This window comes from Humulus lupulus, chromosome 9 (assembly GCF_963169125.1).
Source record: "Humulus lupulus chromosome 9, drHumLupu1.1, whole genome shotgun sequence".
NCBI lineage: Eukaryota > Viridiplantae > Streptophyta > Magnoliopsida > Rosales > Cannabaceae > Humulus > Humulus lupulus.
The window spans coordinates 122,907,111-122,934,707 of NC_084801.1; the positions used below are offsets into that span (position 1 = coordinate 122,907,111).

Genomic DNA, 27,597 nt, shown 5'->3' on the forward strand with positions numbered 1-27,597 from the left:
AAGGTTGTGATTAGCTTTATTGTGTAATAGATATTTCATTATTGTGTTTCAAATGTTAAATTATAATTATGTTCTAGATTTGTACTTATATGACCACTCTCATGTCATTGGAATTTTTTATATGCCTTGGACTCTGCTTGGTTTCTTAATGATATAAATTTTTAATTCAAAACTAATACACTTTTTGCGAACGAATTTTCTCATGAGTTACTCTTCACGCCATATCCTCATGTTTGAATATTACTATTTTCTATGTTTACATGTTAATAGAAACCTCTTTTTATTTGATTCCATTATCATATGTGTAGGGTATATAGTCTTTTTGAGAATTTTTATTTAGTAAATACTTCCTAGATTAAAATTGATTTGAAAGGAAAATTAGTTGTTCCTGAGTATTTAAGACGTCTAAATGATGTACTTAATTGTTCCAAAATACAAGAGAAATAAAATAAACTTAGTAATCTAAAAAAATTATGTAGTTGTTTGCTAAATAACGACTAATTGCAAAGTAAATCTATGATAATCACTTCTGAGTCAATTGAAGCCTCCTTGAAGTTTGACGAGGTCTTGGACCCCGTCCACATGTTCTTCGACCAAGACTATGATGTAGTAAAACGCTTATCTACTGGATACTTTGGTGGACTTTTTACGGCTGCCGGTGCACTTAGTATGGCTGACGATGACCCAAAGATTTCAGCTCATTCCTTGCTGTAGCAATGTTGCACACCCAGGCGATACTTATTGTTTGCATGGCTAACAATCCTAGTAGCTAACTCTAATCATACATCCTCTAGGTGAAACTGCCATACAAAAATTGATTTCGATTACATATAATTCAAAGCAAAGGCATTTATGTCAAAACAAAGGCACCTAAATTTACCTCATCCACATGCTCCCTGCCCAAAAAGATAGATTCCATGTACTTCATCAAGTACACCCCACAATCAACCCCATTCTGTTGATGGGGCAAGTTCCCCTTCCCCATGGCAATAAAGCAATTCTCAAATTTTATATTTTTGGGTTTGGACAGAGCAAATAACTAATTCAGTCTTAAGCTGCACATAAATATACATTGATCAACATATAAGATTTAGACCTAAGCATTTTATATTACTATTACTATTACTAGTCAAAACCCACTTACCATTTTAGTGCGAACTCGACGTCGAGAGGCCTTGTGCATCGCACTTGACAAAGAGTCCATCAAATTTATAGTCACTGTTTGCATATTGATGTGGGCTAGGAACCAATGGTGGCCACCTAAAGTTTGGAAAAGTGGGACAAGCTTATGCAATACATACATATTCAAACGAATCAAATGCAAATATACTTGTGTTACATGATACTAAAATTAGGAAATAATACTTCAGATTGAAAATTCCTTCTTGCATGCCTTAAAATCTTCATCGTAGTAAAACTTCAACCACTCTTGTTCCCTCGTCATCCTTTCCACACTCATCGAGGCACCTAGCTATTCCTTCTATAGAACAACACCAACAATTGAACCAGTTATTTTCAGCCCAAATGATCATACACTTTAGTAAAGTAAGCAACACTAGTGAATACATTATGTTGGCATGAACCACACTCGACTTGGACCTTCCTTCTTCCTTTCTTCAAAGTTCAGGATTTGTGCATTACAATCAATAACCTATAAGTGCAAACAACCGAAATTATAAAAAACATAGTACTTAAGAAATGAAAAAGTAATGAGTAATAAAAAGATCCAAACACTTACACTTTTAGTGACTTGGCCCTCTGGCCTCAAGTTCCCCATCACATATTTGCTCACCTAAACTTTTCCAAACTTCGCTAACATATAGCTGCATCATTACAATATCAAATGACGAGACAATGAGCTCATTTTAGAAACTTAAAAAAAATATTATAACATCACGTACTACCTCTGGTCCAAGATTCTTGAAAATATGAAGCGGAAAAACTTGAACATCTGATTGGTCATTCTATTCTTCACATTAAATGGCCCAACCACAATTCTTCTCAACTCCTTAAATGTCTCAAAAGACTCCAAATCAAAATCATCTTTCACAACCTCCTCCACTTCTTCCACTTTTTCTTCCTTATGGGTTGTTTTTATTTTTGGCAAAAACTCACAACATTAAGAAAATCATCCTCTGCCACTATACCCTTTTCCACTTTCCCCTCTTCCATATTTTCCTCCATTATTTTATCAGAATCATCAAACGATGGTACAATATTTGCTATATCTCTACCAAGATCACCCAAAACTTCCCTAACAGCTCCGGACACCCCTTCACTCCAGATAGCTTGTGTTTCTCACTATCCAAATCAATAGGTTTAGAAGACTCGTTTAAAAGATAAAGTCTGTTGAACAGGAGACACTTTATAACCTTCCTTCTTCTCAATGGAAGCTTCCTTCTCTCTAACTCCTTCCTCCACAACTTCTCTCCCAAAGTACTTTGTAACACACTTCCTAAAAAACTCATTCCCTTCATAAAAATCTCCTGAGCGTGCATGACCTTTATGTCGACACGGCTGACCTCATCCTTCACCTTGGCCATTGCTTGCATTACTTCCTCATTTGTAGCTTTTCCATAGGTTTCTGGTGCAACACTTGGAAGGAGAACATGAGTCTTTGTCAACTTGATCTCTACATTAAATTTAAATTCAGATTATCATTAACATATTCCAGATATATCAGAACAAAACGTACTAGGACTAGTAAGGAAATATACTTACCGAATCACTCAAATGACCATCGTGGTCACGGATCCAACGGTAGATGGCCTTGCATTGCTTGGCATTCCAAAAGTCGGTTGGAGCACCCGTGCAGTCTACAAAACCGTTACTCCAGTCCACATGTGTCAAATATACAAGCTGGCAAAGGAACAAAGCATCAAGTTCATTATTAAACCAACTTAAAGAAAACAAAAAAACAAAAAATAAACAAATACGAATTAGCTCACCTGCAAGAAAATTATGTAGCCACCAACATTCTTTGTATGGTGAGTCTGATGCCTATCTAGTGAGTTCATTAGGTATCGAATCCCCACAGACGCCCAATTATTTTTTTAAATGCCACTGGTCTCTATCAAAGAGTGAAGGTAACCGATGCTTACGTCAGTGACGCTCTTCGAGCATAGAACAGACCCGATGGCAACTAGTGCAAACCTTCAGAAAGAGGGCTTTAGCTTCGGTGGACTCTTTCAAGTCTTTCTCCAAAGAAGTCAGTGATATCGTGTACCTTCCCGCCCCCAACAACTCCTCCACCTCTGAATGTCTTTTTCACTCTCCATTACCATAGGTTCCTCACCATCATTTACAGCCAAACATTGGAGAACAGCCGAGCACACAAGTGGATGGATCTGCCAAAAAAATCTAGTCTGCTTGTTGTAGGGTCAATATGCTCAATGAGATAACTGACTATCTTTGTGCAATGTAAGGGCCCTCCTCCCTTAGGAATGTGCTGAAATCGGCATTGAGAGCAACATCCTTATGCTCTATGCTTATCGAATTTACAATGCGCGACACCCTTTCAAATGAGAATCTTCCAGAAACTCGATGTAACTCATCCCCCTCCAACGTACCCTCCTCCTCATCCACTTCAGAGTGTTTATCTTTCTCCTCCCGAGCTTTCAGCTTCTTCTCCTTAGGACAAATATCCTTTCTACTGACCTTTTCCTCCTGTACGGATCATCCCTTTTCCACCGTGCCTTCTCCATGAATGACGTTGCCTTAAATTCTTTAAGCAAATTATCCTTTGCCTGAAAATGAGAATTAATTACTTCATTAGCAACAGTATAGACAGGACAAGAATTGGATAAAAAACAAAAAATAAAACACAATGACAATGACAATGAGTAATATGAATTAGTACAAACCAACCTCTCTATCTGTCTTCTCTTTGTGTGTAGCCCGATAATCTTTATACTGTGCTTTGCGGCATAAATAAAAGTGAATTATAAAGTTAAATTTAATTTTACAGCATACGTATGTCCATTAAAAGCAATGCATAAAAACAGAAATAGAACCGAATATTACAAGAAGTTCCGCCATGCGGCAGCATTGTCCTTCTTTGGATTGATCACCATGTTATCGCTATCCAAATTTCGCTTCTTCCTACCCTTTGGTGCCATGTAGGCAGACGTATTATGCATAATAGGATTTATCAATATGCCAAATCTAATAACATAATACTGGATTTTTAATTGAATGCCTAATTGCAAATATAAGCTAATCCGACTAAGTACATAGATTCAAAGAAGTAGTGCATGATATTTACACTGTGATATAAAAATAAATATGGAAGAAATAAAAAAAATAGAATAATTCAACTCACAGTCCTAGGGACAAAGTAAACTCAATTGTATATAATTCTAACCAATTCTTTAAACAATATTTACAAACAGAAAATAACAAGGACACTATTAACATGTCCATGCTTACAATACAATGATGTAGGTCTACCTTAAAATTTTAAGAACAAATCAAGACCAAACATAACAAATATTTTGAAGCCACCTAAAACAAAGTCATAGAAACAGAACTTCATCTATTTATAGTTCTAATCATCTAAGGCACAGAAAGCAACCCAAAACATTTATTCTAATAACAGTACATATCACAGAACCAAAAATTAAGTCAATAAACAGACCAAAAAGGAATGTCAAACGACCCAAACAAAACGAGTAAGCACATATAAACACATTAAGGCAAATTGCTTGTTTATAATGTTCTTTAACCCAACGCATTTATTCTAAGAATAGTCCATACCACAAAACCAAATTTCAACGAAAAAGACAGAGAAGAGATACAAATTTCAAAGAAAAAGAACATCGATACTTACTCGGCACTAACAATTTCTAAATTTCTTTAGAAAAACCAAAAAAATGAGACACAAACGAAAAACGAGAACAACAAAATCAGTGGAATAAATAACCAATTTAAAAGCCTTCAAACACGAATGAAAAATAAATTGAGAAATATTTTTAAAATACCTCAAAGTACACTCGGATATATTAAAAAATCTTCCACTCTTTGACCTTCGATGCAAGAAATTCTTTTAAAAAATGAGAACAATGAAATAAATGGAAGAAATAAGTGATTTCAAACCCTAAAAACACGAATGAAAAATAAATTGAGAAATATTTTAAAAATACCTCAAAGTACACTTGGATAGATTGAAAAATCGTCCACTCTTTGAACTCCGATTAAAGACCTTCTTTTCCACTGGTTACAACAAAATGAAGAGTAACAAAAAATATAAAAATGAGAGAAAATGGGATTATTGAACACGGTGGTGCAGTAGCGAAGAAATATGGAAAAAACACCTTGAAGTATAGTTTGGAAATCTACAAAAAATTTCCCTCTTCAACCCTCCTGAAGACCCCCTTGCAAAATTAAAATCTTCTCGATCGATTTGTTGCAGAGAAATGAAGAGCAACTCAACCGACTTGCTGTAGAGAAATGAAGACCAAGGAAACAAATGGGAGTACTGAAGGCAGTTCGTGGGCGGTTTGAGTGATTGGGTTAAGTGGATAGGCGATTTTAAAAAATCTGTCACGTCTGTGTCAGGTACTTTTGATAAAATTGAGTTTTCTTTTACCAAAAAAATGATTACATAATTTTTTAATATTAAAGCTGCAATCGGTTGCCTTTCTATTTACTAAACCAATACCTAGGCACCCCTATTTCCCTACCATGTACCTATAACTAACCCCATCCCTTAGATTTACATCCAACGACTACTGGATTTTAATGGAATGCATTCCGTATTCCGTTTTGCCAAGGGTGGGACCAAATCATCCCCTATATATATTACTAATTTATTATTTTAACATGAGTAATAAAGTACTAAGCAAGTAGTTAAACTTAGTCCGCTTGGTAAAAATTTTGTTTTTGAATTTTTTAAACACAAAAATAAAAATATAATTTTATTTTTATTTCTTTATTATTAAAAAATAAAAATATATTTGGTAATTATTTTTGTTTTTTGTTTTTAAAAATAAAAAATAATAAATGCGTTTGATAACTTTTATTTTTATTTTTTGTTTAACAATATAAGGTGTTGATTTGAAGAAGAGAAGAAAAAAAGAAAAGAAAAATTGAAAACTGTTTAAAAATATTTTGAAAGTGAAAAAAATTTATTTTTAAAATTTAAAAAAATAATAAATAAAAATAAAGTTACCAAACATATTTTATATTTAATTTTTAAATTTTTAATTAAATAAATAAAAAACTATATTTTTAAGTATTACCCAACAACACCATAATAATTTATTTGTTTAATTAAACAGCTTACTATTTCTCTTAGATAGTTGGTTAAGTCATGACTTTTTTCTTCTTCAAGGTACTTAGTTGCCATTTCCCACCTGCAAGATCATTATTAGAATTTATATTAGAAATATTTATAATCAATATCTCTAGATAGTAAAATATATATTTATTTTTTAATAAAAGCAACGTGTAAAATTAGTTTAATATATAAATAAACAATACCTTTGAACTGCTTTAGTAAAGCTCTTTAATTCAGATATTTGAGAGCCTTTCATATCAAAGAAATCATCTGCTACCATAATAATTATAGCACCATTTGTGACCATGATTCGAAAATGAGAATCATAAGGCAAAGATCAGCAAGAAGCTAATAACAATACGTAGTTTTCTCTCTTCCAAACCCCACTGCACTATATTACCCAAATCAGAATGCTTGCACTCTTAGAGTCAGTGCCGAGCCGAACTCCCCAGCCAATCAGATAATTTAATTCAACATAAAACATGAATATAATTTTTCTCCCATATTTATATGATTCTCAAATATCTGAAACAGAAAGGCAATTACAACTATCACAATGCCCTCAAACTGTTACACCTCGAGGGCCCCAAAGCCTAACGAAATTCTACAAGCACAAATTTTCTTAGCCAACTTCGCTTCACGCGTTTCCTTAGCCCAGCCACGCCCAAACTCTCCTCTGGTTTCTTCTTTCTCGGCTTCAGCAACTATGGCAACCTCTTGAATGTTCCCTTTCCCTTGATGCAATTTTGGGTCCGCTACTTCTTGTTCTTGGGCCTCCTGAGTTGAGGTTTGTATCCACTCTTGGGCTTGCTGTTGAACTATTTGAGGATCCAATTCCACTTGGGCCTGACTAACACACAGTCCCTAATCTTTAGGCCACCTATATATTTTTCAAATAATTAATAATAAAATAAATGTAACTAAATATATAATAATGCGGTGATTATTTTTAATGACATATATACCTTGTTAACTAATCGAGTTCAGTCTAATATATAGACTGCTTGAATTCGTAGTTTAAAATGGCTAGACGAACTAGTATGTGATTATGAAGGTTCAACAACCTATTTTTCAATGATTAAAATAGTTAATTATATTGATAATGTCCCTTGAATGTATAAATAAATAAATGTATATATATTTACCTTTTGAAAAAAAGTCTTTCCCATACAGCACAATCTCTAGATGGAGTCCACTCTTATTTGTATCTTTGTTATTCCTAAGGCTTTCGCTAGTTTGAGCTTGTACACCAAAGCTTCGTATTTTTCTTTATTGTTGGTTTTTGGCTATTCCAACCTCAGACCTTCCCCTATTCATAGTCCCGATGGTGCTTCAAGTACGACGCCAATCCCAGATCCCTGGGCATTGGATGATCCGTTAGTACTCAATGTCCAAATCTAGTCCTGCTCCTGCATATGCATTTCTTCTAGCTTTTCAGGCTCAAAAGAGTTAATTTCTACGATGAAATCTGCTAGTACCTCTCCCTTTCTTGCCTTCTTGGGCATATACTTAATATCGTATGCGCCCAACTCAATTTCTCATTTAGCCATTCGTCCAGATAAATATGCCTTGAGAAGACTTGTTTTAGGGGAAAATCTGTCAAGACCACAATCGTATGGCTCTTGAAGTATTTCTTCAACCGCTTCTTGGACATTACCACCGCCAAGATGAGTTTCTCCATTGTACTGTATCGAGTAGCATCTTATTCATGTAGATATCAGTCTTTGCCTGCCATTTTTTTCTCTAAATAAATCGAGCTCACTGCAGCCTTTGACATTGCTAAGTACACATACAATTCTTCATCGGGCAATGACGCACTTAGTATTGGTGGCGAACTGAGGCACTCCTGTTGGTATTAAATTAGAAATATATCAAAATACGTAGTGAAATGTATAGGGAGGGGATTTTCCTAAATTATTAATACCAGCTAGGATCATACATACATATATATATATATTAAATTAACACATATAAGGAATAGAGATTATCTCTCATAGCCTATCAAGTGACATTGAGTCTTTTAGTAAAATCAATGATCTTCCTATCCTTATGAAAGCTCACACCTTAGTCTTCCAAGTCGTTCCTCTAATACACAAGGGCATGTGTGGGCACATAGGATTCACATGTTGATTTAGGCTCTCTAGATATACTCAAAACATGAGATCTAGAGATGTTTGAAAAGAGAGAGGCTATGGAAACTTCTAGAATTTCAGGTATATAAAATTCTATGGTTTCTTTCTTTTGAGAGAGTTTGATAAACTATTTTATTAATCTTTATTTAATTAAATTAAAACTAATCAGTTACAACTATTTTAATTATTTAATTTAAATCATATTTAAAAAGAATAGTTAAATAATTAAATAAAAAAATTAATTTAAAATTCAAAAATCAAATCCGAGGGATGTGGCACATGTGAGTGGCACCAATCATTGTCAGATACTGTGAGTGGTGTGTGCCACTTTATGTGTATCCCCAATTTTCTTATTTGTTTGTTTAATTAATTTTAAGGCAAGATATTTATCAGAAAATAAATATCAGTTAATTCATAATTAACTTTATCTTAAAAACTATCAATTTAAAAAAAAATTCTTATAATAAGATAATAATTAAACTCTCCAAAATATTAATCCAAAAATCATTAATATTTATTTCAACTAATATAAAAATTTTCAAATAAAAAATAAATAGTTAATTAATTAATTCACAATTAATCAATTGTTCATAATTATCACATAATTATTTCCATGCCCTAGAAAATTAATTCATTTGTAATTTAGTCATTTTCCTTATTAATCTTCCTTGTGACATCCTTACCCTTGACAGTGTTGGACAGACCTGAGACCATGAACCTATAATACGAAACTCCAATAAACCAGATTATTAATTAAACATTTTAATTCAATAATCTTATTTATTAATTATATGATTACTCCACTATAAATATGGAATTGCACTATAAGTATTTATAGAATTATATTTACAGAGTTTTCTCTTGTAGTCCATTGATATAAACAATAAATGTAGTTCTATCCTCCATTTATTGGCTCGTTAATTAGAGTTGATCAAAATTAATGTTTTATTCTTTTAATTACCTCTTGTACCTTAAGTACTACTAATTCACTAGCGAATAATTAATCCATAATAATCATATAATAGATTTGAGTTGAATAACTATTCAGTTATAGAATTAACCCTTTAGGAACCAATATTCGGTCTGTTAGGAAAGCATGGATTCCATTATTGTAATATCATGTTCTCAACCATTCATGATATTGAATCTCCAAAACAAAAGTCACTAGCCTCATTATATTAAGAGACCTTAACGAATGAATCAAAAGATCCAATAAACACGAACATGAGTTCATGACTACTCAGGATTTAGAATAATCTACAAATGATCATCTATTATGATAAGAATTAAATCTTTATGGCAAAATGTAAGTTTATAAAGATAGTTAATTCAAATTGGTCCTGTCATATATAATCACTATTATATACATCACCTTTACCAAGATTTCTATCCACATCAGTAATCCGAATCTAGACTACTTGCATCTCATATGCTTAGTAAACTGTACTAGTAACCATTCATTAAAGATTCCTTACTTTAATATGTTACTGACTAGTTTATTGATTGTATACGATCTTATTCTGTCGTACTAATACAAGATCATATTCTCATAAGTGAATATGGAATTTTATGATATTTATACAAATTATTCAAACAATAATTATAACATTTAAATATAATAAAATTGTACTTTTATTTAAATTAATAAAAAGTCTTTTCACATGCTTTTAGGGCATAAACCGTAACAACTCCTTCAAGTGTGCGAAGGCACTGTTCTGCTCTGGCCCCCACATAGCTTTTGAGTTTTTCTTTATACATTGGAAGAATGGTTGGCACTTATATGACATCTTCAAAATGAAGCGGCTGAGTGCAACTATTTTCACTGTTATCTTTTGTACGTATTTAATATTTTGTTGTAACGCTCTGGATAGCCAAGACCGCTACACTGTGTACTTATAAAGGTGCAAGACTTGCTAATCAAGTCATTAATTTAAAAACGTGTCACTAAACATGTATGAGCTAGGGTTAAAAAGGTTTTGGTCTCAAAAGTTTCACTTTATATAATTAAGCAGTTATATACATGGGATCCCAAAAGAAACAGAGTTTAAAAGTTGGATTACAAACTCCCAAAAGTACAGACAACTGTCAGCCATACTAAGGCAAAATAAACAATTTATGGGTCTCGCGTCCTTGCCTAAACCTCAACCGTGGCGGCTGAGCAGCTGACCATGTACATTCCACTCACAGAGCTCTCCAAATCAAGGTTGATCAAGTTTACCCTTGCCTTTACCTGCACCACGAAGCACCCGTGAGCCAAGGCCCAGCAAGAAAACATGATGTGCAACACAAACAATAATAACAGATAGTAAATTCACTAAGCATGAACTCTCATCAAATAATCCACATTAATCATTCAGCATCTATTCAGAATCGTGGATGCAATCAATCACTTATAACATTCATATCACATAATAATCAGGGCTGACAACTTAGGCCGCACCCTCTGTTTATCCCACTGACTCTGGCCTGCTTAAACCGAGCTCAGTGCATATTAAGCTGTCCTCGACTACCAGTGGCCAAGCCGCGCCTTGTGCGCTAGTGTAACCCTTGGCACACTTAGGCCGTTGGTTCACTGATTAGCTTACATGGCATAATACCATCCTTTCAAGCATACACAATAGGGAACCCTTAGTCCCATTACAGATATACAACCTGGTGCAGTTTTCTTACCTTTGATCTTTGCGGTTACTGATTACGAGCAACGCTCCTCAAGCACGATCCGTTCCCGAGCCCTAGCTTTTATCACCTAGTCACAACCAAGATGTAGGGTTCCATTAATATTCAAATAAGGGTTTTCGGATACAAAACTAACTTTCGGGAATCCAAATTCCACCAAGCACGGTGGTGAAATTGATCCCGAGCACTCTAGGCTAGATTCTCGTGCTTTAAAACCCTAAACGTTCAAGTATGCATCTAAGGGCTGCGGCCCTTGAAGCCTAGCCGCGGCCCTGCCCTAAAATAAAACCTAAGGCCTCCCTGGAAGAAGACACGCACCGCAGCCCTTGCTTTGGGCGCTGCGGCGCTCACCCCTGGCTGAGCCCTCCTGGCTCATCTTCATCCTAGGGCCGTAGCGCTCTAGAACAGAGCCGTGACCCTTCCCTTCGTGCCCAGAAATTCCACAATTTTCAACACCTAAACCTTTCCCAAAATCATCCCAAAGCTCCCTAATTTAAAACCCATTAATCACAACACTTTTATCATGATTCTAACAACACATCCCAACAGAAATCCAGCCCAAAAACCTACTAGAATCCCATTTTCAATTTCTGAAACTCAAGAACTTCAAACACTAAAACCAGCTATACAAACTCAGATTGAAACCTCTAAACCACAAATTGAAGCTTACCTCTTCTACTGAACCACTTCTCCAAGAAAAATCCAAGTTAATTCCCAAGCTTTCCATCTTAATTCTGCCTTTAAACATCAAAATCACAATTATCTCAATACCCAGCCAAAACTCAGAATTTCTAACCACAAAGAAGGAAATTCAATGCTTACCTTAGTCCTGGTTATGTTCCTTGGACAATCCTTAAGTTAATTAGCTAAATCCCACCTTCAATTCTCCGAAATCCCAACTCAAATCCTCCAAATTTCCTCTGTTTCCTTGTGTTTTTTCCTTGTTCCCTTGAGAGAGAATAGAGAGATAAGGCTGAGAATAATGGGTCGGTCTAATCTTTGTTCTATTGTTTTCCTTTAACTTTAGCCTATCCTTATCCCATTAAGTCAATCCTGAGGCTTGGGGTGCCGGAAACGTCCCTGAGGGCAAATCGGTAAAATTCCCCAATATTCCCGCCTAGACTTACTAACCTCAAATATATCTCCATATATTTATTTTCATAACCCGATAGTCTAAATAACTACCCGATACCTAAAATACCCCTGACTTATCCAAAGTCAACTGCTAAGCCCCATTGTGACTTTTCCCGCTATCTAGCCCTAGGATCGCCTCGAGTCGTGCTCTGCAAACCTACCCACATAATAATGTGGTTCTCACAAATACCATATATATATCACATTAACACCAATATAATCATGCAAGCATTATTAATCATATAATTATGCATTTAAATCAATAAAATCATTCAAATCACATTTAACCCAATTATGCCCTCCCAACACACTAATCAAGACCCTTAAGCCTCATTAATGAATTTGGGGTCGTTACAGATATGCTCTAGGAACTATCACGATGTTACCCCAAAGGCTCATTACATAGGGTTCAACTTCATTTGATATTTGTCTAACACGACGAAGCACTCAGAAAGATGCCCAATGTGGTCTTCCATCCTTTTCGACTTTACTACCATGTCATCAATATAAACTTCCATGATTTTACCTTGCTAGTCAACGAAGACCTTATTCATTAGGCTATGATACGTTGCTCCAGTGTGCTTCTATCCAAAGGGCATCACTCTGTAACAGCACAAGCTTCTCTCCGTAGTAAATATTGTGTGTATTCTATCTTCTAGAGCCACTGGAATCTATTTATAGCCTGAATAAGAATCTAGGAAGATCATCCTTTCATACCCTGAGGTAGCATCAATCATTTGATCTCTCTTTGGCAGCAGAAAGCTATCCTTGGGGCAGACTTTTTTTAGATTCGTAAAATCTAAGTGCACACGCTTCTTCCCATTTTTCTTGGGCATGACCACCGGGTTCGAAATCCATCATGGATATTGGCACTCTTCAACAAATCCTTCCTATAACAACATGTCCACTTCATCTCTGGGGTGAACCGTTTGGCTTTTTGCTTAACCATCGGGTAATTTTTTGATAAATTAAGTTTGTGCGTCATCACTTCGGGGTCTATTCCAGGCATATCTTCGGAGTCCTTGTGAATGTGGTCTTATGTTGCCTTAATAGAGTCATTAGTCTCTGCTTCTCGCTTTCTTCCATGTGGGCTTGTACCATCACAATTTTACTTGGTTCTGTCGGATCTAAGACCACCTCTTCTAACTCATCTATAGTACTTTGTTGTGCATGACATTCTTCCTCCGTCTTTAAAATCCACAAATATGCTGGTAGTTTGCCCTCTAATTGCTATTTGGGGTTTTCTTCCTCTACATGAGGGTCACACTGATACTGTTGAATTCCTTCATTAAGGTACAACACTTCTTTGCCTGCTTTTGACATCCCTTGATGTCAATAGTGTATTTGCCATCTGGGGATCACATCACTTGATGTAGTGTAGATACCACGACTTGCATTCTGTGTGTCCATCCCCAGCCCATAAGGGTGTTATACCCTGAGTGTGGATCCATTATGATAAAATCCACCTTCAGAGTTCATTTTGCAGCTGTCATCGACAACTTTATTACTCCTCATGGATACACTCAGGTGCTACTAAAGGACAAAACTAGTATAGTGGATGGTCGTATATGAGATTTTTCTATGACCATCTTCTGTAGGGCTTCTAGACACATCACGTCAGCATTCGCCCCAGCTGACAATCCCCCACTTGTAATTGAATTACTAGAGTGTCATCATGTGGTAAGCTAACTTTCTTGAGGTCTTCTTATGTGAATGTTATCTGTGCTGCTGGAAAGTATCTATCCTCGGGCATGATGAAATTGACCACATCCTGAAAATATCTCATTCTCTTCACTCGCTCTATCATTCTTTTCTCTAAGTTGGTGAGGTTTTCCTTCTGAATGGTAGGATCTGTAGCTCCTAGTATCATTGGGATCTGTTTCAAAATTTGCTTCCCATTGGAAGTAGATGGTGCCCCAGCTTCTGTCACGGTGACTGTCGTACTGGATGGGGTTGATCTTGCTGCTACGGTGTAAGGTGATACTTGAGCTTTGACTGACTTCTTGGCATATTGCGTCAACCCTCCTTGACACACATGTGTTGGATCTGGTTTTGTAGAGCATGTCATGCATTGGTCACGTGGCCTATATCTTTATGATTTATGCAATATTTGGTTTAATCTCTTCTCTCCATCGGTGTGCTGATTTTGTTTGGCTCGCGCCAAATGGGCTTTGCTTTATTCTCCAAGTAAATCAGTTTGATGGTAGTATTGCATTCTAAGAGTGGATAGGTGAACCTTTGTCTCTTCTCTCATGCTTGGGACTGTTGGTAATCTGATCTTTGCGAGAAATCCCCCATTCTTTTCGTACTTGCTCCGTTCCTTTGCTAACTTTCTGTCCTCGGAAAGGATATTAGTGCGACGCCCTTCGCCTCTTCCTCTGGATCTCTAAGATTCTAAAATCTCCTTTGTCTATAATTTGGATCTCGGTTAAGTCTCTAAGAGGTTGTAAGTAAAGTTGCTCACACAAAAATGATCCTTTCTGTAGGCTTTCTCGAAATAGCCTAATTGTTGTCCTCTTATCCACATTAATTATCTAATGGACAATTTCATGTATCTTTTTAGGTAATCTTTAGGATGTTCACTAATCCCTTGCTTGATGGCGTACATATCATCCATCGTCTTCTGCATCTCAGTGTTGCCTTCATACTGAAGCACGAACTGAGCTCCCAACTCTTAAAATGAGTTAATGGACTATGGTTTAAGTTGCCTAAACCACAACAAGGCCAACCTGGCCAGGGTAGTGGAGAACACTTTGCAAGGAATCACCTCATTCTTAGTCTCCATGGCCATCATCTGTTGGAACTACAAGATGTGGTCAACTAGATCTGAGTTCCCATCAAACAACGTGAAGTTTAGGAGAACAAAGTCTTTAGGTTTTGGTTCGTTGGTGATCCAATATGCAATTGGGGACTTGTAAATGCATCTGATGGATGCTGAGTCCCACTCTACGGTGCTTGGAAGTTGGTTGTCCGCCATCTTTTCTAGATTTTCTTTCATCATTTGCTATTTCCAATCAGCGAGTACCTCTGAGTTTGGTTCTGACCTCGCTGGCTTTTGAGGTACTATGGCATCCATCTTCTTAATTCTCGATCCATCATTATTTTCTTTATCTCTGCCATGAGGCTCCTAGGCATCGCTTTCACCATATTTCTCTGCTCCTTCATTGTTGGTTTCTCCTTGTTCTTCTACGGTTTGACTCATTTGAGGGGTGCCCTCATATTTTCTCATGTTCTTTTTTCCTTCTATTGTTTGCATCTACTTCCTTTCTTAAGCGAGCCATTTCCTCTGCCATCTTTTCTTGCCTTCGAGCCATTTCTTATTCAATTTGGTCATGCTTTTCGGTGAGATTCACCATGGTGCACTCATGTTGAACCGCCAATTCCTTGTATGTTTCACCTACACTCATTTTGATTGTCTTCATGTACTCCATCAACTTATGGATCTCTCGTGAGAAATCATTTTGTGCTGATGGATCGCTCGCTTACTTTTTCGCTCCTTCTTTTCTTTGTGGCATGGATTTCAACTCCTTTCTTCTTGTGTCTTTGGTCTTTCCTGTAACAAAAAGGTTCAAGAAAACAATGAAATAAAAAAGTTACGTTTCAGTTTCCCACAAACGCCGCCAAATGTTCGGGTCGATTTTCCCGAGCACGTGGAATTTACAAAAATGGAAACTCTGGGTACGGTTCTCTCTCTCTATGTTTTCACTTTAACATCCTTTGTCTTTACCTCTGTGCTGACTTATTCAAATTTTGGGAAAAGCTTCTTGCTCAATTGATCTTTGACACGAACAATCTTTGGAAAGAATTGTCTTTGACAAGAACTAATGTTGGGTACCTGCAAGAAAACTCTCTGATGCTTAAGTCAGTTCTTAATCTATATTTTGATAGAGTAACAGTATAGTCAAGACCAGAAAAAAAAGTCCCTTTGCTACGAGTTTATAGCCAAGGAGTGGAATAAAGGGTTAAGAAAGACTTATTGTTATTGGTTCGCGTGTCCACCCTAGATTTCGTTTCCTGCCAAATACAACCGACTCCGCCCGAGCCTATTCGAGTTGGTATTCTTCGTGCAAAGGCCTCTGCCTCTGCCTCTGCTTCGCTTCCTGCAGGCAATCCTTTAACTATCTGCTTTAGTGAAACACACATTTTAGTGTTTCCCAGCATATAAACAAATACTTATTTTCCCATTATTAATCACGTGATTTGTCACACTCTTTCCAACATTTATATACAAGTCTTTAATAATTGATGTGTGTCGTATGCCGTACCAAATTTAATTATATTGATCATTCTTACCAAGAAATAAACCCATTAAGCATGCGATCTATTTAACCCAGGAAAAACATTACATTCAGTGGAAACAAGTTAATCTAGGCAAAAAAATCATTAAGCATGCAATTCATTTAACCTATAAGTTCTATTCTTCATCACAATTAAAATACCAGTCACAATACTTAATTGCAATTTTTCACTCTACTTAGAATCTTAAACTATTAGGTGAATAGCAATCCTAAAATGACATTAGAATAATGCAAAATATGACATTAATCATAACATTTAGCACAGAAGAATAGAAGCAATTTAATACAAGGGAATAAAAGTTTAATGAAAATTATTAAGACCAAGAAATCATATTTAGGGCTTTGAAATCACTCTTAAAAATAAACACAACAATTAGAACTAAATTTACTAAAAGAAAAAGAGTAGAAGATAATGCCTCTCTAGAAGACAGAGAGTAAAGAGTGTAGTGTCAAATAGAGACATACCTCTATTTATAATAGTCACATACTAACTAAAACTAATCAAAATAAAATTTAAAATTTAAAATCTAAAACTTAAAATTAAATGAATAGATATTAATTTGCTTTTAATATTGATGTGATATCTCCAATTTTCGAATTTGGAGTAAAAATATCTCACAATTTGGTCCAAAATTGAAGTTTGAATTTGTTATTTTCGTATTCCTCAAGAAACTGATTTTTCCAACGCAACTAATCGTATTTTAGCAATAGCTTTTATGATATAACTCATAATTGGACGATTCAATATGATTTGGAAATATAAGAAAAAGGTCTTCAACTTTTATTTCTGCAAGAATTTCTAAATTATGGCAGAAATAATGTCAAAATCACTCATGAAGTTTCAGCTTCAGCTTCAGCTCTGACTCAAGTTCAGGCTCCTCCAACTCTTTATTTTCTTTATAAAACCAAATAAATCAAATCAAAATTAAAATTTTCCAAATAAGAAATATATAAAATCAAACTCAATTTATTTTTATATTAATTAATGTGTATTTTTACTATTAATTTTTTTATCCAAAAAATCACAAAATACCAAAAATAAAATTAAAATCATAATATAACTAAAAACTAACAATTCTAAGCTTAAGGAAATTAATAATATATAATTAAAATTGTACTTATCAATAATACTTATAAATGGAAAGTAATCAATTTGAGGAAAAAATACCCTCACACTAACATTTTTCGTTTAAGTCATGTTTTGATTTGGCTTGTCTCCATCCCAGTCTGAAACTTAAACCTTAATTTTGGCTATGATCCAAGAATTTTCTGGGGACACCTTGTAAAATAGAAGTTACAGATCTCTTTCTAATATAGGAATTTGCTCTTTTGGTACCCTTTGTTTTTGCAAAGTATCATTCTGGTACCCTCTGTTTTCAATAATGCTCATATGGTATCCTGTATTTTGAAAACATAGATATTTTGTATCCTAATTGATAAAATTTTGTCAATATGACCAAACTTTCAGCAGCTATATATAATTTGTAACTCATGTGATTGAGAGTAATTTGATTAAATTAGTAAAATTTTATTAATTAAATTTGAGTTTAGGGTACCAAATATGTACAATTTTAAAATACAACGTACCAAATATGTACGATTTTAAAATGCAGGGTACCAAATATGTACGATTTTAAAATGCAGGGTACCAAATGAGCATTATTTGTATATACAGGGTACCAAGGTGATACTTTGCAAAAACACAGGGTACCAAATGGTTACCTACCCTTCTAATATTTCTAAATCATTTTGAATCATCTTACTTGAATTTCGAATGACAAAGTTATGCCCATTTTACTGAGAAAAAATGCTTTGGATAACAAGCTGTACATGGGCACATGAATTTTCCACGTAGGCAAGGGGAGTCACGATTAGTGCTTAATTTAATGCCTTTTTGAAGCTTATTTAAGGAAGAATTCATAATTTTCATCAGGGTTATGATTAGAGATCAATCTGAATGTGGAGAGCAAGTTCTTGGAGAGAAAAACACAAGAGAAGAGAGGATTTTACAGATTGAAGAAAGATCTACACACTAGTTTCATATTTTCTTCTTCTTCATCTTCTTCTTCTTCTTCTTTATTTTATCTTATTCTTTTGAAATTTAAACCATGAATTGTTATTCTTATTTGGTATTTTTTTTTGAGGTGATGAATTAAAATTCTTTTTCTTGGGCTTTAATGGAACCCCATGTTTATATATAAGTTTTCTTTTTAATTCTTTATTTTTATGTTCATATTAATTTTTTATATTGATTTGTGCTTAATGCTTTTTCAAAGAGTGATTAACTTTGAAATCGAATTAGTAATTTAGGAGGAATGTGAAAGATAAAATCTAAATTTGATCTAATCAATATAATCTAGGATTAACATTGTTGTCCGTGTTTTCACCAGAGGACACATGGCAATCATTAGAGGAGTAACTAATCTCCTCGAGCGCTAGTGAGGTTTTGTACTATGATATGGCCATACATGGATGTCTCTAAGTGAGGCCATACCCTGAGGTCTATCCTCGAGGCGCAGATGTCTCCAAGCGAGGCCACATCCTGTGACCCGTTTCCAAGGGGTGGATGTCTCCAAGTAAGGTCACGCCTCAACAACCATTCAGGTAGTCCTGTTGCTTTCTTCATTTGCTAATCCCCCAGGTCTAGGATTCTTCTCCTCGGACCTTGGGTAGCCGCCAGGTGTCAATCACCGCAGCTATGGCCCACCAGAATATCGTCTGACAACTTTTGGTGGGCCTCGAGTAGTGGTGTTGAGATCATACACTCGACAATCAGCATTTCGCACAATGTCGCCTGACATGAGCGAACGTGCGCCGTATCTTAACATGGTCAGATACCTATTCCCCATAAGGTTGGTAGGCAGCTTTCTGCAAATGGGCCACGTGCAATCTGCATGGACCCAACCTGGGCACTAGCTTTGAAGGCTGAGGTGGAAAAGCTTCTCACAAACGGGTTCATCTGAGAGGCTTACTATCCGAAATGGTTATCTTATCCAGTCCTAGTGCCCAAGCCAAATGGAACTTGGAGGACCTATATAGAATTCTCCAACCTCAACAAGGCTTGCCTAAAGGATTGTTTTCCTTTGCCGAAGATAAATTAGATGGTTGACGCCACCTCTGGGTACAAACTCTCGTCCTGTATGGACACATACTCAGGGTACAACTAGATTTTCATGCATGATGTGGACCAAGAGCACACCAAATTCTAAACTGATAAGAGTGTGTAATGCTAGAAAGTGATGCCCTTCGAGCTCAAAGATGATGGTGCCACCTATCAAAGATTGGTAAACTATATGTTCAAAAACCAACTGGGTCGGAACATGGAGGCTTATCTAGATGACATGCTGGTCAATTCTAGGATGGCCCCCGACCATGTGAAAGACCTAGTAGAAGTGTTTTTGGTACTTCGCAAATTTGAGATGAAGTTGAATCCCCAAAAGTGCACTTTTGGGGTTGCCTCTGGGAAGTTCCTGGGTTTCATTGTCAATGCTCGAGGAATAGAGGCAAACCCTGAGAAGAACAAAGCTCTGGTAAAGATTCCATGCCACCATAAGCATAAAGATGTGCAGAGCCTCACTGGGAGGATAGCGGCCCTAAGCCATTTTGTCTCCAAGCCAACTGATAAGTGCATACCGTTCTTCAACATACTCCATGGAGGTCAGAGGTTTGAATGGACGAAGGAGTGCAAACACGCATTCCACTAGTTAAAGGCACACATGGCTAACCCATCGATCCTCTCAAATCCCCTAGATGGAGAGCCTTTCTTCTATATGGTTGTCTCGGAGAGTGCCATTAATGCTGCCTTGGTGTACAAGGAAGGCCGCGTCTAGTGATAACACTACAAAATAGAGTTATTTTACCACATTTTGTAAGCCAATTGTTGCTTAGTTCTTGAGTTTTTAATTAATTTATTAAGTTTTTTTTAAGTAATTTTGAATTTATTAGTCTTATTGTGATTTTATAGATTTTTGTGTGTTTTTATAGATATTTTATTATAATATGTTGTTTAAAATTAATAGTTAAAATGTGATTTTATTGAACGTAATTACCAAAGTTAATAAAATTTTAATTAATATTTTCATAGACTTAATATGATTTATTTTATAATTGAAAATATTTAATTATAATTTAATGTTTATTTATTTTATAGGATGTCCTTTGCATTTTTTTTGTTATGCTTGAAAATAAAGAAGAGAAAAGAAAAGAAAAGTGATATTTTTGAGAGAAAAGGAGAAAAAAAAAAGCTAGTCAGGCCCACGCCATTCCCAGGTCCAAGCCTTCCAGCTGCTTCAGGCCCACCCGAAGCTCATGCTGCATCCAAGCTTACACCCGCCTATCTCACCAGCCCTGCTTTTCCCAGCCACTCCACCAGGCCCGAAGCCCACCTGCCAGCAGCCACCACTCCACCAAACCCAGTTGCCACCTCCTCTCTTGAGCCCATCAATTGTCCTTTTGTCCATTTGTCCAAAACTGCCAATTTTTTACCCAACTTTTCTACATATTTCACCACAAAGTCATCATTACATCTATAATTTACCTCTACATGCCATATTTACTTTATTTAATTATTTTAATTAATTTAACATGATTATTTTAATACTTTCACTTTGGCTATAAATATGGAATTTCAAGACCATTTTTGGGGGGCTTGAATTTTTGGTTACTATCATCTTTTCTACCATTTCTCTCTACCATTCTCTCCTCCATTTTAGTATTTTTCAAGAGCATTTTTCATGTATGTATTCTCCTTGTTTTGTAATTTCTATTCTAGTTATGAGTTTCTAATATTTTTAAGATTATTAAGGTGATGATGAAACAATATGTAACTAGATAATATTTATTTTGTATGTTGATTTCCCATTTGTGCAACAAAATTTATGAATTTTTCTTCTTCAAATATCTTCTTTCATCTTAAATATCATGTATTTTTTTATTGTTAGCACATATTTACACTTTGTTCTTCATTAGTGCAAAATCATAATGTTCTTTGATTAAGGTGTGCCATTAAATTGTGCACATCAAATGCTTAGAACAAAAATATTATATTTTTCCTTATAAATAATATTCATTTATTTATTTGTTGTTTCTTTAGATTGATTCACACTATATACTTTGAAATTATATCTTAAAAAGTGAAGATAAATCCTATATTTCTATAATAACTTGTGCTTAAATAGAACATCTAATTTGAATAAGTGATGGTTTGATTAATTTCTACTATTACTAAAACTTGGGAATCAATATACTTATAAATATTATTGAACTTATATTTTGTGGATTCTATTATCTTTCTTCTATCATCTTGTTTACAATGACTAATTTAGTTATATATCGTGTCTTTAATTTCGTTATTATTGGCTTTACTTGATTTTCTTGTCACAATATCCCATCATCAATCTTTGGAGCTAGGTTAGAGTTTATTAATGTTGGTTTAAAAAAGTTTTCTTTTTTATTTTAGACAAGTCCTTTGGGTTCGACATCCTTGCTTACACGAACTCTAAATTATATATACGATTCGTGCACTTGCGATTTACATATTTAAAACGTACCCATTTTGGGTCTATCAAGTTTTTGGCGCCGTTGTCGGGGAGTTGCAAGAAAAGAAACAAACTTTTTCTCAAAGTTAGTGAATTCTTCTATTAGTTATTTTAAATTTTGCACTATATTATATATATATATATAAAATATAAAACTAAAAAAAAAGATAAGAAGAAAATTTGAGACGATTCTACAACCCATAATTTTTTTTACTTATATATATATCTATTTATACTTATGCTTTCTATTTTTTTTTATTTGATGGCACTTGTGCCTCCTAATTTTTTATTTTTATTTTTATTTTTTTTGTGATATTTTTCTTTTTGCTACATTTTTGTTAGTTGACGCCACTTGTGCCTCCTAACCTTTGTTGTAATTTACTTTATGCATTTTTGTGCATATTTACTAGTTGATGGAAATTTTTGCCTCCTAGTTTTTGCTATGGTTGGTGTCATTTTTGCTATGGTTGGTGTCATTTTTGCCTCCCAACTCTCCTTAGTTGATGGCACTTGTGCCTCCTAATTTTTTTTTTACCTTATTTACTAGTTGATGACAATTTTGCCTCCTAGTTTTTACTTTATTATTGTCATGGTTGATGGCATGCTATGCCTCCCAACTCTTCTTCAATTTCAGTTAACATTATCTATTTTGTCCTATTGTATTTCTCTTATCATATTATTGTGTAATTGTGAAAAAATAATTGGAAAAAACCTAAATCTTGTCCTTTCAGCATAAGCAATTTTTGCTTAAAGGAAATTTGAACAAAAATCCCAATCCGCCTCTACTAATTAACCTTGGGGAGTCGTTAATAGTGTGCGAGTAAGTGGAATCAAATAGGCCTTGGGACAAGTAAACCATAAAAATTATATTGTTGTGAAATCTCTAAAAATTCTAAGTATGGTCTGTGGTTGCACTTTTAATTGATCTTCCACATCAGCAAATTGTTTGTTTGAGACTATATTTGTTGCCTTGTTTGTGAAAATTGTATGCATCATTGGGAACGTAACTCTAAAAACCGTTTGGTAAGAATATGTTTATCTTTGTTTGAAATTGAAAGTGTTATTAATAATTTGAGAATCATGGAACCAATTGCTAATATTAATAGAAATCCAGTTGATGAAAATGTTGTGCCTGAAAAAACCTAACTTGAGTATTTTGCACCTATTTCATCTAATGCTCCTTCATGTATTATTTTTCCTACCACTTCTGCTACCAATTTTGAGCTTAAACCATAAATCGTTCAATTGTTGCCATCTTTTTATGAGTTAGATAGAGAGGATCCTTACATGCATGTCAAAGATTTCTTAGAAATTTGCTCAACATTTAGATTTAATTTTTTTTCTAATGAGTCAGTCAAACTAAGATTATTCCATTTTTCATTAAAAGATAAATCAAAAGCTTGGTTAAATTCCCTTCCCACAGGGTCTATAACTACATGGGATCAACTTTATAATAAATTATTGTTGAAATTTTTTCCTATGTCTAAAATTGATAGAATAAGGAGAGAAATCTCCACGTTTTTTCAAAAAGATAATGAAGAGTTTTATGAATGTTGGGAAAGATTTAAAGATTTATCATTAAAATATCTTCATCATGGTTTTGAAAAATGGAGACTTGTCAAATATTTTTATGATGGTTTGACTCCCTCTAATTGTAAAATGATTCAATCTATGCATACTGGAAAATATTTACAATTTCAAGGGCAAGAGGCTTGTGATGCCCTTGAAGTTTTATATGTCAATTCACAACAATGGACTTATTTTGATCCTAGGTCTAGGTCAACTAATTCACCAAAAAGAGGAGGAAGGTATGAAGTAAAAGATGAATTATACTTAAGAACATCCTTAGACAAATTAGCGAGAAAATCAAAAGCTTTAACCATAAGCCAAACTATAAATTCTCCAATGCAACCCAGAAAAGATCTTTGTTCTATATGTTCTAATCCTTGCCATAATGCTCAATCATGTCATTCCTACCAAGAGGCCTTTCCTGAGGAGGCCAATGATCTTCATGCTTATGGAAAACAAAATGATAGCCAATTTTCATCCACTTATAATCCAATTGGAGAAACCATCCAAAATTTTCATGGAGACAAAACCAACCTCCAATGAATCAAGGGCACCAATACAACACGCAAAACCAAAATCATGCCCCACAAAATCAACCATATCTTCAATAAAGGAAACCTTCCTTAGACGATACTTTACAACAATTTATGCAATCCACTCAACAAATCCTACAAAACTAGTCTCAATCAATTACAAAACTCGAGACACAAGTAGGACAACTCGCTACTGCTTTAGCAATAGAGAAAAAGGAACATTTCCTAGTCAACCCATCCTAAATCCAAAAGGCCAATATGAGATAGGAAAGTCTAGCCATAATGAAGAAGCCAAATCAATTTCAACTCTTAGGTTTGGAAAGAACATTGTCAAACCCGATTACATACCCGAGGTTGAAAAAGAAAAAGAAAAGAGTCAACCTTTTAGTTCTAATGCCAATGGCTCTGTACGCCCTGATTTTCCCTCGGGCTGATTAGCAAGCTGAGCTGCGGCCTAACCTTGGTTATCTCGTGGACATCCCTCGCAACCGGAGCTGCGTCGTAAGGTCACATCTCCTTAGCTCGAGGATGGTTGGGGGTTCACCTTTGGTAACTTAAAGACAGAGTCCGGGCTACGATGACCGAAGGTCGGGTCAAGCATCTAGCCCGTAGTACGAGCTGGGGTTGAAGGCTGTGACCCTTTATAAAGTCAGCCACGCAAGGTAAACGTGCATATATCAGACATCACATGTCTGATATATCCCTGACTTCTCGGACACGCAGCAGGAACGTGCGTATTCAGACATCCTCAACTAGGTTGGGCCGTGCGGCCCATTATCCCCTTACCTATTGATTTGACCACACTTATGTGTCAGGTTTAGGAATTAATCATGAATGTCACAGAGTCGACATGATGGGTAAGAAGGTCACGGGATGGCCTTCTTACCAACTCCCAGGTGCCTTCTCCTATAAATATGGAGACCTTGGGAGTTGATAAGGGTTGGATTCTCTCTTGTAAGAAATACCGTGTAATTGTGTCCCCTGAATATAACAATAATATCGACTAGTGGAGTAGAAGGATTTTAACCTTCGACCCACTTAAAAAATGGGTCTTGAGTCACCTTTTCATTCTTTAAGATCATATATCTGTTACGGTTCTACATTTAGCACTAATCCCTTTCTCTTCTTTTCTTAATTTCCTGTTGGCGAAGAACCGCGTCAACAGGCTCATTAAAAGAGGATACACCAATCCATCCTTTCATTCCCAAAGCCCCATTCCCACAAAGATTACTTCCAATTAAAAAAGGCGGTCAATATAATGACATCTTAGAAGTTTTTAAGTAACTCAGTATCAATATCCCTTTCTTATGTGCGATTAAACAAATTCTCGCCTACTCTAAATTTTTGAAGGATATTTGTACTATAAAAAGAAACACTAATGTTCCTAAAAAGAAGTTTTTAACTGAACAAGCTAGTTCCATTATTCAATGTAAGAGTCTTGTTAAATATAAAGATCTTGGGTGTCCCACAATTTCATGCATTATTGGTGATAATTTTATTAATTAGGCTTTACTTGATTTGGGTGCTAGTGTGAATTTATTGCCTTATTCTGTTTATAAGCAACTTGGTCTTGGTGAACTAAAACTTACTTCTATAACTCTTCAATTAGCCGGCTGTTCTATGAAAATTCCTAGAGGCATTATAGAAGATGTTTTGATAAAAGTTGATAAATTTTACTTTCCTATTGACTTCATTGTTCTTGATACTCAACATGTGAAAAATGTGCATGCTCAAATTCCTATCATTTTAGGTAGACCATTCTTAGCTACTTCTAATGCAATCATTAATTGTCGTAATGACGTTTTAAAATTATCTCTTGGAAATATGACTATTGAATTGAATGTATTTAATGTCGCTAAATCTGTTAAGTGTGAGGAAGTGCATGAAGTGAACATGATTGAGAATATTTTTGAAGATGATGGAAATGACTTGCTTGACTTTTGTGAAAATATTTTGGTATGAGCTTACATGTTGATGATTCCATGAATGGTGTGAATTCTTTGTTAGAGTCTATGCCCTTAAATGATACCATAACTGAACCTTTGTCACCCCTAGAGAATATTCAATCAATTTCTGAGTCTCCAAAGTTAGACCTAAAACCTTTACCAAAAAGTTTAAAATATGCTTTTCTAGTAGAGTCTGAAACCTTACCTATTATCATAGCATCGACCTTAGATAAAGAACAAGAAGATAAATTATTAGATGTCCTTAGAAAATATAAAGAAGCCATAGGTTGGTCCATTGGAGACATTAAATGAATTAGCCCATCCATATGTATGCATAGAATCCATGTAGAAGAGAATTTTAAAACCTATCGGGAATGTTAAAGAAGGCTAAATCCAAATATGAAAGAATTAGTTAAAGACGAGGCCATTAAATTATTAGATGTAGGTATCATTTACCCTATTTCTGATAGTCAATGGGTTAGTCTAGTTCAAGTTGTGCCTAAGAAGTCTGGGATCACAGTTGTTGAAAACGAGAAAAATAAATTAATCCCTACTAGAGTACAAACGGGGTGGAGAGTGTGCATAGACTATAGAAAGCTAAATAATGTTACTAGAAAAGACCACTTTAAATTACCCTTTATTGGTCAAATGCTTGAACGTTTAGCTGGCTATGCATATTATTGCTTTCTTGATGGGTATTCGAAATATAACCAAATCCCCATTGCCCCAGAAGATCAAGAAAAGACTACATTTACATGCCCTTTCGGGCCTTTTGGGATATGTAATGAACCTACGACTTTTCAAAGGTGTATGATTTCAATTTTTTCTGATATGGTTGAAAGATTTCTTTAAGTGTTTATGGATGACTTTTCTGTATTTGAATCCTCCTTTGATGAATTTTTGCACCATCTTTCACTAGTTTTAATTCATTGCAAAGAGAAAAACCTTGTGCTTAACTAGGAAAAATGTCATTTTATGGTTAAAAAAGGAATTGTTTTAGGTCATGTAATCTCATCTGAGGGAATAGAAGTTGATAAAGAAAAAGTTTATCTTAATTCAAAACTTCCCCCACCTAAAACTGTGAAAGAAATTAGATCATTCTTAGGCCAAGCTGGTTTCTATAGAAGATTTATAAAAGACTTTAGCAAATTTTCTCGGCCTTTATGCCATTTACTTGGAAAAGAAAATGCTTTCGTCTTTGATAATGATTGTCATGTTGCATTTGATAAATTGAAAAATCTTTTGACTACTGCACCCATTATTCGACCTCCTGATTGGAAAATACCTTTTGAAATAATGTGTGATGCTTCTGATTATGCTATAGGTGTTGTCTTAGGACAAAGACTTGAAAAAATACCTCATGTACTTTACTATGCTAGCAAAACTTTAAATGATGCTCAATTAAATATTCCACAACTGAGAAACTATTGCTTGTTGTTGTTTTTGCATTGGAGAAATTTAGATCTTCTTTGTTAGAGTCTAAAATAATTTTCTA

At 34.9% G+C, this 27,597-nt stretch overlaps 1 long non-coding RNA gene and 1 other non-coding gene across 10 annotated transcripts; both read right to left on the reverse strand.

Annotated features, from left to right (window-relative positions):
- Nucleotides 1-365: 365 nt before the first annotated feature.
- Nucleotides 366-5,568, reverse strand: LOC133802245 (uncharacterized). Of its 9 annotated transcripts, none has more exons than XR_009877216.1 (12): nt 5,313-5,567; nt 5,142-5,211; nt 3,868-4,106; nt 2,949-3,746; nt 2,722-2,859; nt 1,905-2,632; nt 1,739-1,823; nt 1,567-1,651; nt 1,366-1,480; nt 1,145-1,260; nt 881-1,055; nt 366-800 (listed from the first exon to the last, which is right to left on the reverse strand). It is a non-coding gene; the product is annotated as an uncharacterized LOC133802245 (long non-coding RNA). The 9 variants fall into 9 exon arrangements; XR_009877215.1 differs by having other exon boundaries at nt 1,145-1,480; nt 3,868-3,912; nt 4,024-4,101; nt 5,313-5,566; XR_009877214.1 differs by having other exon boundaries at nt 1,145-1,480; nt 3,868-3,917; nt 4,024-4,101; nt 5,313-5,566.
- Nucleotides 5,569-23,548: 17,980 nt separating this feature from the next.
- Nucleotides 23,549-23,655, reverse strand: LOC133802891 (small nucleolar RNA R71). The gene has a single exon (XR_009877637.1). It is a non-coding gene; the product is annotated as a small nucleolar RNA R71 (small nucleolar RNA).
- Nucleotides 23,656-27,597: the final 3,942 nt, after the last annotated feature.